Source organism: Callorhinus ursinus, unplaced genomic scaffold, assembly GCF_003265705.2.
Source record: "Callorhinus ursinus isolate GAN/ISIS: 27379988/994484 unplaced genomic scaffold, GSC_fseal_2.0 scaffold4, whole genome shotgun sequence".
NCBI lineage: Eukaryota > Metazoa > Chordata > Mammalia > Carnivora > Otariidae > Callorhinus > Callorhinus ursinus.
In genome coordinates, this window is record NW_027397066.1 from 121,038,162 (window position 1) to 121,051,573 (window position 13,412).

Sequence of the window (13,412 nt, forward strand, 5' to 3'; positions counted from 1 at the left end):
AAATGAAAACACAATTGTTCAAAACATTTAGAAGCAGCAAAAACAGTTCTAAGAGGGAAGTTTATAGAAATACAGGCTTATCTCAAGAAGCAAGAAAAACCTGAAATAGACAATCTAACCATACACCTAGAGGAGCTAGAAAAAGAACAACAAACAAAACTTAAAACCAGCAGAAGGAAGGAAATATTAAACAGAACAGAAATAAATGATCTAGAAACTAAAAAAAAAAAAAAAAAAAAAGAGACAGACAAAAAACAAGGAGCTGGTTCTTTGAAAAAAATCAACAAAATTGATAAACTTCTAGTCAGATTTATCAAGAAAAAAAGAGAAAGGACCCAAATAAATAAAAATCTCAAATGAGAGAGGAGAAATAACAACCAACACCACAGAAATACAAACAATTATAAGAGAATATTATGAAACAAATCAACAATAAACAAGACAACCTAGAAGAAATGTATAAATTCCTAGGAACATATAAACTATCAAAATTGAAACAGGAAGAAACAGAAAATTTGAACAGACTGATAACCAGAAAAGAAATTGAATCAGTAATCAAAAAATTCTCAACAAACACAAGTCCAGGACCAGATGGTTTCACAGGTGAATTCTACCAAATATCTATCTATCTATCTATCTATCTATCTATCTATCTATCTATCTACTATCTATCTATCTATCTATCTATTTATTTAGAGAGGGAGAGAGAGAGAGAATCTTAAGCAGGCTCCATGCCCAATGCAGAGTCCAATTCGGGGCTCAATCTCACAACCCTGAGATCATGATCTGAGCTGAGATCAAAAGTCAGACACTTAACTGACTGAGCCACTCAGGCACCCCTCTACAAAACATTTTAAAAAGAGTTAATACCTATTCTTCTCACACTATTCCAAAACACTGAAAAGGAAGGAAAACTTCCAAATTCATTCTACAAGGTAAGCATAACCCCGATAAAAAACCAGATACAGACACCACACAAAAAAAGACAACTATAGGCCAATATTTCTGATGAACATAGATGCAAAAATCTTCAACAAAATACTAGCAAACTGAATCTAACAATAGATTTTTAAAAATCATTCACCACAATCATGTGGGATTTATTCCTGGGTTGCAAGGGTGGTTCAATATTTGCAAATCAATAAACACAATACATCACATCAGTAAGAGAAAGTATAAGAACCATATCATCATTTCAATAGATGCAGAAAAAGCATTTGACAAAGTACAGCACCCATTCATGATAAAAACTTTCAACAAAGTAGGAAGAGCCAGCATCCAGGAACATAGCACTTTACTCCTCCCTCAGAATGAATGGAGACCAGAAATTGGACGCTTATGCCCAAGCAAAGCAGGATTTCATCCAGCATTTCTCCCAGATTGTCAAGGTGCTAATCGAGGATGGCGTTGGCCACCCGGAGATGGGAGATGCCATTGCCCGGCTCAAGGAGGTCTTGGAGTACAATGCGATTGGAGGCAAGTACCAGCAGGGTTTGACTGTGCTGATAGCATTTCAGGAGCTGGTAGAGCCAAGGAAGCAGGAGGTCGATAGTCTCCAGCGGGCCCTGACTGTGGGCTGGTGTGTGGAACTGCTTCAAGCTTTCTTCTTGGTGTCTGACGACATCATGGACTCATCCATCATCCAACGAGGGCAGATCTGCTGGTATCAGAAGCCAGGCATAGGTTTGGATGCCATCAATGATGCTTTGCTTCTGGAAGCGGGTATCTACAGCCTGCTGAAGCTCTGCTGTCGGGAGCAGCCCTATTACCTGAACCTGATTGAGCTTTTCCTGCAGAGTTCCTATCAGACCGAGATCAGACAGACCCTGGACCTCATCACAGCCCCCCAGGGCAATGTGGATCTTGGCAGATTCACTGAAAAGAGGTACAAACCTATGGTCAAGTACAAGACCGCTTTCTACTCATTCTATCTTCCTGCGGCAGCTGCCATGTGCATGGTGGGCATCGATGGGGAGAAAGAGCATGCCAATGCCAAGAAGATCCTGCTGGAGATGGGGGAGTTCTTTCAGATTCAGGACGATTACCTCGACCTCTTTGGGGACCCCGGTGTGACAGGCAAGATTGGCACAGACATCCAGGACAACAGATGCAGCTGGCTGGTGGTTCAGTGTCTGCAGCAGGCCTCTCCGAAACAGCGTCAACTCCTTCAGGAGAATCACTTGCAGAAGGAGGCGGAGAAGGTGGGCCGGGTGAAGGCGCTGTACGAGGAGCTGAACCTGCCCGCCGTGTTCACGCAGTATGAGGAAGACAGCCACCACCACCTTATGGGCCTCATTGAGCAGTATGCCTCGCCCCTGCCCCCGGCCATCTTCCTGGCACTGGCACACAAGATCTACAAGAGGAAAAAGTGACCTAGAGACTGCGTGGGCGGGGAGGGGGGCCTCTCAATAAATTGTGGAAGCTTAAAAAAAAAAAAACACACTTTCAACAAAGTAGATTTAGAGGGAACATACCTCAACACGATAAAGGCCATATTTGAAAAACCCACAGCTAACACCATCCTCAATGGGGAAAACCTGAAAGCTCTTCCTCTACAGTCAGGAACAAGAGAAGGATGTCCACTCTCACCACCTCCTCAACATAGTACGGAAGTCCTAGCCACAGCAATCGGACAACAAAAAGAAGTAAAAGGCATCCAAATTGGTAAGGAAGAAGTAAAACTTTCACTATTTGCAGATGACATTATACTCTATATAGAAAACCCTAAAGACTCCACCACAAAACTACCAGAACTGATAAATGAATTCAGTAAAGTCACAGGATACAAAATCAATGCACAGAAATCCATTGCATTTCTATACACTAAAAATGAAACAGCAGAAAGAGAAATTAAGAAAACAATCCCATTTACAACCGCACCAAAAATAATAAAATACCTGGGCATAAACTTTACCAAAGAGGTGAAAGACCTGCACTCTGAAAACTATAAAACACTGATGAAAGAAATTGAAGATGACACAGAAATGGAAAGATATTCCATGCTCATGGGTTGAAAGAACAAATATTGTTAAAATGTCTATACTACCCAAGGCAGTCTACACATTTAATGCAATCCCTATCAAAATATCAACAGCATTTTTCACAGAACCAGAACAAACAATCCTAAAATCTGTATGGAACCACTAAAGACCCTGAATAGCCAAAGCAATTGTGAAAAAGAGAAACAAAACTGGAGGCATCACAATTCTGGACTTTAAGTTATATTACAAAGTTGTAGTAATCAAAACAGTATGGTACTGGCACAAAAATAGACACATAAATCAATAGAACAGAATAGAAAATCCAGAAATAAACCCACAATTATATAGTCAATCTTCAACAAGGCAGAAAAGAATATCCACTGGGAAAAAGACAGTCTCTTCAACAAATGGTACTGGAAAAACTGGACAGCAACATGCAAAAGAAAGAAACTGGACCACTTTCTTACACCATACACAAAAATAAATTCAAAATACCTGAATGTGTTACCTGAAACCATAAGAATCCTAGAAGAGAGCACAGGCAGTAATTTCTCTGACATTGGCCATAGCAACTTTTTTCTACATAGGTCCCCCGAGGAAAGGGAAACAAAAGCAAGAATAAACTATTGAACTACATCAAAATAAAGTTTCTGCACAGAGAAGGAAACAATCAACAAAAATAAAAGGCAACCTAATGAATGGGAGAAGATATTTGCAAATGACATATCTAATAAAGGGTTAGTATCCAAAACATATAAAGAACTTAAACAATTCAACACCCTAAAAACAAATAATTCAATTGAAAAGTGGACCAAAGACATGAACAGAGGTTTCTCCGAAGACATACAGACGGCCAACAGATGCATGAGAAGTTGCTTATCTTCAGTTATCATCAGAAAAATGCAAATCAAAACTACAATGAGATATCACTTCACACTGGTCAGAATGCCTAAACTCAAAAACAAGAAACAACAGGTGTTGGCGAGGATGTGGAGAAAGCGGAACCCTCCTACCCTGTTGGTGGGAATGCAAACTGGTGCAGCTACTCTGGAAAACAGTATGGAGGTTCCTCAAAAACAGTATGGAGGTTCCTCAAAAGGTTCCTCAAAAAAAAAAACAGAGCTACTCTATGACCCAGCAATTGCACTACTGGGTATTTACCCAAAGAATACAAAAATACAAATTCAAAGGGATACATGTACCCCATAGCAGCATTATTTACAATAGCCAAGATATGGAAGCAGCCCAAGTATCCAACAGCTGATGAATGGATAAAGAAGATGTGGTATATATATACAATGGAATATTATTCAGCCATAAAAAAGAATGAAATCTTGCCATTTGCAATGACATGTATGGAGCTATAATAGTAAGTGAAATAAGTCAGCCAAAGAAAGACAAATACCATACGATTTCACTCTTATGTGGAATTTAAGAAACAAAACAAACAAGCAAAGTGGAAAGAGAGAGAGAGAAACCAATAAAGAGACTCCTAACTAAAAAGAACAAACTGATAAGTTACCAGAGAGGAGGTGGGTGGGTAATGGGTGAAATAGGTGATGGGGATTAAGGAGGGCACTTTTGGTGCGCATTGAGAGATTAAAATAAAAACTTAAAAAAAAAAAGATATATAGATTTGGTCTTCTTCCCCAGTTCCTATCACAGAGCTCCTAAAACCTTTGTAATATCCTGAGTAATACAGGTAATAAGAGCAACCTTTGTTAAACTTGGTTTTTGTATAGAATTCATTAAAACCTTTGGAATTTCCTAAGTGATAGAAGTGTCTATTGTTATCCACAAGTCATTTTAGTCACACCTGATTTATGCAAATGAGGTGACTTAGGGTGAAGTCCCAGATAGCCTCATGATAGGGCTGGTCACCAGAAAGACCAAATGATTAAAGGTTTGGAAATTTCAGCTTCAGCCACTGACCTTCAAGAAGAGGGTTGAGGTAGGGAGCTGAATAATAAAGCTCTATAAAAACTCTTGAAAGATGAGATGAGAAAGATGAGCTTCCAGGTTGGTGAATACATCCATGTGCTGGGAGGATGACAGACCCAAGTCCACAGGGACAGAAGCTCCTGCACTCAAGGAACCTTCTGGACCTCACCCTATGCACCTCTTCATCTGTATCCTTTATAATAAACTAGGAAATGTAAGTAAATGTTCCTGGAGTTTTGTATGCCATTCTAGTAAAATATCAAACCTGAGGAGAGTGTTATGGGAACCTCTGTTTGTAGCCAAGTCCAACAGAAGTTGTGGGTAACCCGGAACCCACCATTTTTTCAGTATCTGAAGTGGGGCAGTCTTGTGGGACTGAACCCTTAATGTGTGAGGTTTGTTCTAACTCCAAGCAGTTAGTGTCATAATTGAGTTAAACTGTAGGACATCCAGTAGATGTTCTACACAGAAGTTAACTGTACTGTTGTGGAAACACACACACACACATCTGGTGTCAGAAGTGTTCTGTGTAAGAGTGTAGAGAAACAGCTCTTTCCCAGAAGTAGGTCCTATTGTACCATGCCCATTATACAGAAGAGGGAAGGAAGACAGAGAGATCTTAACTAACAGGGCCAGGCCCTTCCTGTTAATAAATGGCAGAAGTGAAGCTTGAACCTGGCGGCCATCACTCTTCCTGGTAATCCCTATAATTCCCCTACCTCTCATTAACACAAGAGATTAGGGCGCCTGGGTGGCTCAGTTGGTTAAGCGACTGCCTTCGGCTCAGGTCATGATCCTGGAGTCCCGGGATCGAGTCCCACATCGGGATCCCTGCTCGGCGGGGAGTCTGCTTCTCCCCCTGACCCTCCCCCTCCATGTGCTTTCTCTCTCTCATTCTCTCGCTCTCAAATAAATAAAATCTTAAAAAAAAGACAACAAGAGATTATATTATTAACACAGAGATTCATAGCCACAACCAAAGACAAGCACTGACAATGGAGCAGGACCAGGAGCGATGAGAACAGGTAACAAGAGGACATGGCCTAAACTGGAAGGGAAGCAGGCAGGTGGTTAGGAGAGGCTGCGATGAAGAAGAAATATTCACACTAGAATCTGAAAGATGAGCAGGATTTAGGTCCATGAAAGGTTTTTGGTTGTTGTTGTTGTTCTCTTTTCTGACAAGGGGGTGGAGGTGAATGCAAGAATACAGTGGTGGCTTTGAAGAAGCCCGTACAGTTGGAACTCAGACAGAGGCGTAGTGTGGTATGAGCTGAAACCGGAGATGTGGCCTGGGGGCCCAGGTCAGACGGTGCCCTGGCAAGGGCCTGGGACTTGATCCTTCACCTCCAAAGGGTATGAAGCCAGAAGTAACATGAACAATGGATGGTTTTTAAAAAAGAGGTGTTGAATCCATTAAAAAAAGGCACAATGCAGAGGCACCAGGGTGGTTCAGCCGGTTAAGCAGCCAATTCTTGGTTTTGGCTCAGGTCTTGATCTCAGGGTCTGGGATAGAGGCCAGGCCTGCATTAGGCTCTGCCCTCATCAGGGAGTCTGCCTGTGGATTCTCCCTCTCCCTCTCCCGCTGCCCCTCCCCCTGCTCGTTCTCTCTCTTGCTGTCTCTCCCAAATAAATAAATAAATAAATCTTAAAAAAAAAATGGCACATTGCTAGAATTTCATAGTTCCCTAATAACCTTTGTTAAAAATTTTCTGAAATGCTATAAATTTATCATCAAAACTTAAATTTAGCACAGACCATAATAACAGAGACCAAAGAGCATAGCCTTTGGAGAATTCATATTATACTTTCATCCCAACTGTTCAAATTACTGTGTGATTTGAGGCAAGTTATGTCATCGTTATGTGCCTCAACTTCCTCATCAGTGAAATGGGAATAATATTTTCTTATGGGTGTTTCTTACTATCATTTATCTATCAGCAGGAGCCCTCTAAAACTTAGAAATCTGGTTGAATTTGGCCCAACTCTCTAACCCCTGCTTAAAAGCCCTTCCTACAACTTCCTGTAACTTCTGGCGGCTCAAGGCCTTAATGATCTCTACTTCTCTATTTCTGCACCCACCAGCCTACTTCAGCATGTCCATATGAAGGGAAGCCTGGCCCCTTCACAGTCTCACCAAGTTTCCGGACCCAGGTATTGCATAACTTGCACAAATGTACTCGAAATGAGGAATGTACTCGAGATGGGTGCTGCAGTCTCCCATCACCTCTCTGGTTCCATGTCCTGTCTTCCTCTCTTCCTAGTCCCCTTTCTGTCTGGCTCAACAACAACCAAAACGCTGCCTCACTTACTAAGAGTGACCCTGCCCATGCCTCCAACTTCACTGTCTCCCCGTTATCAGTAATTGCAGTATTTTCCTAGCAAAACCAGCTCTCCTTTTTAAAGAGGAATTCTGGTGAATAACATTGTCTTCATATCATTACATGCAGATTTCAAAATCACTAACTATAGATGGTCACTGTGAGACAGGGAAATGGAAGGGACCCCATGAAGAACTGCTTTTTTGCTCCTTTTCCTGCTTCTATTTTTGCTAGGACCTGGCTTATAGAACAGATAATGTATGTCCTCCTGGTAAAGGTCAAGGAGTTAATGATTTCTTTAGAGTCTTCCAGCACAACAGATAACATCTAAGGAGTGACCAGGCAGGGTCGTCACGTCATGAACATTTTCCAAGACCACTGACTCACCAAGACCCCTGACTCCAGGGCATAAGTGACTTAGGAACAAACACTCATCTTTGTTCCTGGATGGCTGAGAACACACATGCACCAGACCATAATCTTCAATTAAAACCCCAGGCCCCAAGCAAAGACAAGACTCATTCTTCATTCCTCTTTCCTTTCTAAGTATCCCATATGCTTTGTCTGCATCTGCACTCTCTCTGCGTCTTCAATAAACTCTGCTCTCACTTCCTCTTGGATTGCGTTTGATTGCCATCCTGTGTGACGCCAAGGACCCTCTTGGCTGGTCCTGCAGGATCCCCGCTGGGTCCTCGGACCTGGCCAGCCTGTATCAGCGGCTATTATCAGTGTTATTATTTTTTTTTTAAGATTTTATTTATTTATTTGAGAGAGAGAGAGCGCGCACAGGCAGGAGGAGTAGCAGAGGGAGAGAGGGAAGCACATTCCTGGCTGAACAGGAAGCCCGATGCGGGACTCAATCCCAGGACCCCGGGATCATGACCTGAGCCGAAGGCAGATGCTTAACGGGTGCTCCTATCAGTATTATTATTATTTGGTGCAGACATATTGTTTCTTAGTATGTAGAAAAACACGCCTTTAACCTTTTATTTAGATTTTCCTTAAAGCAGAACCATCCCCTTATCAAAGTCTCTCTGATCCAAACCAGAGGATGACAGTATTACTTAGCTGTGTTGCCTAAACAACGAATCTCAATTGATAATAGCTTATAAAACAGTAGCATTTCACCTGGACTTCAGGTCTACTACAGCTGTTTTTGACAATGTGCAGGCCGTGGCTCTGTGCCGTGAGTCTTCACGTTCTAGAACATAGACCAAAGAAGCAGCCCCTGTGTGGGGTATGCCATTCTCCCTGCAGATGGAAAAGAGGGCCAGAGTCAAACACCTGCTCAAACATGACATATATGATGCCCACTCACCTCTTATTGGCCACAGAAGTCCCACTGCTAAGCTCAATGTCAATGAGACAAAGTGGAGAGTCTGAATATACAATTGAATAACGACCAGACCTGTGCAATGACTTTGACCCATAACCTGGGCAGCAACCAGCCCAGGAAGCCAAACCACAACATCTGTAGCAACTGGCCCAAAATGGTCAGGACTTGGTCAAAGACCGCCAGACATTTTTGCCCCTGCTTCCAACTCAGGATCAACCAGAGAAAGCCAAATATGCTCCCAAACCAATCACATAACAGTCCCCACTTCGAGTAGGATCTGCCTCCCGCTTCCCCATGCCAACAACATCCAATCAGCATACCTGAAAAGCCTTCCCTTTCTTCCACTGTAAAATCGCTCTCCTACTCCCCTGCCTGCCTTTGAATCTCTGCCAAATGCTAGTGATGGAGGCTGACTGCCTTGCTATACAGCAAACTCTGAATAAATAGCCTCTGTTTATTCTCAGTTGGGTGGTCTTTGCTTGTTTCCACAAAATATACCCTCCCATGGTGGGAGGGTCAGGTGGGGAGAGTAACCACAAATCATCTGGCAATGGGTGAGTATGAATAATCCTCTTTGAGGGAAGGGGAGGATAAATAAAGGGGGGACAATACACAGTCTGCCACAGTTTACCCTCTGGATCATTGCTTTCATCCTCTCCACATGCAAAATCTCATGTAATTATGAAAGCACATCCGAAGCCCAGGATCTCCTGACAGTCTCCACTCCACATCTGGGTGTGTCTACTCTTTCTTCAGAGGTATATGGACTGAAACACAAGTTATATGGTTAAGATGTAATAGTGGCTCAGGAATAAGATAACAGTAACAAACACTCTTCAGAAAGGGGAAGAATGAGAGATGCGCAGCAGTAACATACCAATAGCAAATCTCTTTTTTAAATATTTTATTTAAGTTCAATGTAGTTAACATATACTGTATTATTAGTTTCAGAGGTAGAATTCAGTGATCCAACGGTTGCATACAACACCCAGTGCTCATTGCATCATGTGCCCTCTTTAAGGCCCATCACCCAGTTACCCCACCCCCCCACTCCTCTCCCCTCCAGCAACCCCCAGTTTGTTCTTTATATTTAAGTCTCTTATAGTTGGCCTCCCTCTCTGTTTTTGTCTTATTTTATTTTTCCTTCCCTTCCCCTACGTTCATCTGTTTTGTTTCTTAAATCACACATACGAGTGAAATCATATGGTATTTGTCTTTCTCTGACTGACTTATTTCACTTAGCATGATACCCTCTAGCTCCATCCACATTATTGCAAATGGCAAGATTTCATTGTTTTGATGGCTGAGTAATCTTTCATTATATGTATATATATGGCAGCAATGTCCACAATAGCCATAATATGGAGAGAGCCCAGATGTCCATCGACAGATGAATGGAGATATATATATATATATATATATATATATATATATATATATACTGCTATTATCAATGTTTTTTTTTTAAAGATTTTATTTATTTATTTGAGGGAGAGAGACAGTGCACAGGCAGGAGGAGTAGCAGAGGGAGAGAGAGAAGCATGCTCCCGACTGAGCAGGTAGCCCAATGCGTGACTCAATCCCAGGACCCTGGTATAAATACATATATATATATATATATATATATATACCAATAGCAATTCTAAAACCCCCTGGGCAAGTGTTGCAAAGGCCTCCTCTGTGGGGAGGAAATGCTCCTAGATTTGGCTCTAGTTATACTTCCTGGAAATAATTCTTCAGTCCATTTTTCTCTATGGCTCTTGATTCTAAGAGACTCTACCTTTTTCATTATCCTCCTTGACTGCATCTAAAGAGGCCACTGAACAATATGTCCTTCTGCATGACTGAGCATTATTTTTTTAAAGATTTTATTTATTTGAGAGAGAGAGAGAGAGAGAGAAACAGCATGAGAGGGGAGAGGGTCAGAGGGAGAAGCAGGCTCCCCGCTGAGCCGGGAGCCCGATGTGGGACTCGATCCCAGGATTCCATGACCTGAGCCGAAGGCAGTCGCTTAACCAACTGAGCCATCCAGGCGCCCATGGCTGAGCATTATTAAAGAAAAAATTATTCTGACACTTGTTAAGACAGTAAGGAAGACTTCCAGACTATTGTAATAGGTGCCAAGACCATCACAATAAGGAGGTAAATTGGGATCAATTCCAAATACAGCAAACACAAGTGGGGATTGATAGTCAGGGAGCAGAATGCAGGGGTAGATGGAAAATTATTAGAGGAGCACATGAAGGGTAGTTGTTAAACCAACTTACCAGGATTCTTGCTGAAGGCAAGCCAGGGTGACCAGATATCAAGGGTGGAAGGAATTCTAGAATGGTATTGGGTATTGGGTATAGATATGCAGGGATCCAAAATGTTTGTTTTTATGTCTTGCAGTCATGATCTTTTCAAACTCAAGCCAGTGATGGCTCTTTTGACAATCTCTCTCTCTCTCTCTCTCTCTCACACACACACACACACACACACACACATACACACACACAACTGTTGGCTTTGTATCTATTTGATTTCAGTTAGGTCCATGTGACAATAGGCACTATAATTTTTTAAGCCCCTTCCCCCCCAGAAGCAGTTTGAGCTTATTGGTCTTTTATTGCATAGACAGGCCCTTATCACTTTCCTCTGAACCATCTCTTTTCTCCTGTCCAGCTAAAAGGATTTATTTGGGAGGGAGGGAGACACCTTAATACATTTAAAGATTTTAAGAAGGGGTGTGGTAGCCATGCCCCTTGATTTATTCTTCTGTCCATGACTGAATTTCAATTGACTTCTATTGCTGAAAGCATTCCTAAATTTTATCTTTTATTGGTAGATAAGAGAAACAGTTACATATTTCAACCCTACAACTCTCAACACTTCTAAATTCTCTCCTTCCTCTCATCCCTGCTTGGCCAATTCCTTGCTGAGTTCATTTCTTCTTTATAGTTGTCAAATGCACCTAATAACCACCATGGCACATTAGTGACATTCTGTTTCACCACATCTTAACCTAAAGTCACAAGTATATTAAGTGTTTCATCTACCTTCAAATTATTATGGACAGTCATTATACCAAATATTTACCACTCCAAATATTTACCACTTCATGTCATAGATTGCCATTTTTTTCCCCCTGTTTTAAAGTTTCCTGTCACACACTGCCCAGGAAGCCAATGCCATATCTTTTAGGATTCAGTTGTTATGCAGCATTTCACTCCTGGTACAAGTCAGTTATCATAACAATGATGCCCCAATCTCTGTGGCTTATAATATAAAGGCTTATTCAGCACTTGTGTTACATGTAGGCTGAAGGTGGGTTGTGACTCTATTCTACGTGGCTTCTCATTCTCAGACCTAGGCTGGAGAAACAACCCCTGTTTAGGACATGCTGTCCTCATGGCATATGGAAGACAGTGTTAGAGCCAACCACTCAATGGCATTTATCACATCTGCTCAAATAGGACTGGCCACAGGAAGTCACATGGTGAAACCTGATATCCATGGGACAAGGAAGAATAGTCTTTGATGGGTGATAACCGCAGGGTAAAAATGTATAATCTTCTCACAAGGAGCAGGAAGCAAATAATTAAAGAAAGCATAAAATCAACCACATTGGTCAAGAACAGAATTATTGGAGGAAGGTATTTTTCTCTCTTGATCTTGACAAGCAAGAGAATTAATAAATGAGTCAACAATCCCCACTAAAACTTTGATAAGAAGAAAAAGAAAGAACAGACTGTGTGTGTGATTTCCTTTTGTTCTTGAATGCTTTGTTTTCACTCCCTCTCTAGTCATACATAAAGTGTAATATGTCATATGGGATAAAAGAAAAAGCAGTCCCCATTGATTTTGCTCACTTTCTATTACTAAGACCACTGAGACCAGGGACACGGGATGGCAATGGAAGGGGAGGATTATAGATTCCTCCTTTCAGGGATAGAGGTCTATTCCTCCCTCCTATAGGATACTAACTTTCACCAACAGAGTAGGTCAGTTCCTAGAATAGCACACAGATCATAAGGCCACATCCATCCTCTAACAATAAAATTTCTCAAAGTATCAGAGTAATCTGCTACAGATCAGTAGCTACATGCCCAAATGCACTCTATTTTATTCTTTTTGTATGGTCCAATTTTGGGAGCAGAGACTCAATCTTCTTGAACAGGGCAGCTGTTAACGTACACGTGCTTTTGTGCTAAAGATGAAAAAGGTGTCTCCCCTTGGTGGACAAATTAGGAAAATACCATAAAAAAAAAAGTTCCCCTCCCTCTCATGTGGTTGAATTAGTAAAAGATGCCCCCTGAAGGACAGCACATGGCTTAAAGAACGTAGTAGCTCTGTGGGATGGAAAAAAAAAAATGCAATTTGCTCCCAGCAAATGTTGTCATTAATGAAGGTTTCAGCTTGGCAAGTACAATATGGCTTTGACTGAAGCCCCCACTCACCTCTTGGACCAGGTGCCTTTGTTCAGTGCACAAAAACACAATTATGAGTGACAGCCCTGCATTTGACATTAAGCATGGGATGCAAAAATCTCATGTAAAACTTGTCCAAAGGAATATTTTTCCTCAATAAATTTCATTCTCAGCTTCTGCAGACTAGCGTTGAGTGGTTTAATTAAACTCCACACTGACATGGGCAAGTCACTAGCATCCATTCTCTATTGAGAAAGGAGCCTTAGGTAACTTAGTGGTTTGAGTACAATAAGACCTTTCTCTTCTCTGTAGGTAATATGTCATGTTTAGTGCCCTCTAATGGAGTTATTTATACACTTCCTTAATGCAGAAACAAGCTGGTGAGGTAGGGTTTTTAGGTTTTCTTTTTTTCTCTAGCTCTTTCATT

The 13,412-nt window shown here is 41.5% G+C and overlaps 1 protein-coding gene and 1 pseudogene across 2 annotated transcripts in view; one reads left to right on the top strand and one right to left on the bottom strand.

Moving 5' to 3' along the window:
* Positions 1 to 13,412, bottom strand: part of ANAPC10 (anaphase promoting complex subunit 10) — a 225,128-nt gene that overhangs the window by 55,717 nt on the left and 155,999 nt on the right. The window lies entirely within an intron of this gene.
* On the top strand, positions 1,278 to 2,417 carry LOC112826100 (farnesyl pyrophosphate synthase pseudogene; annotated as a pseudogene).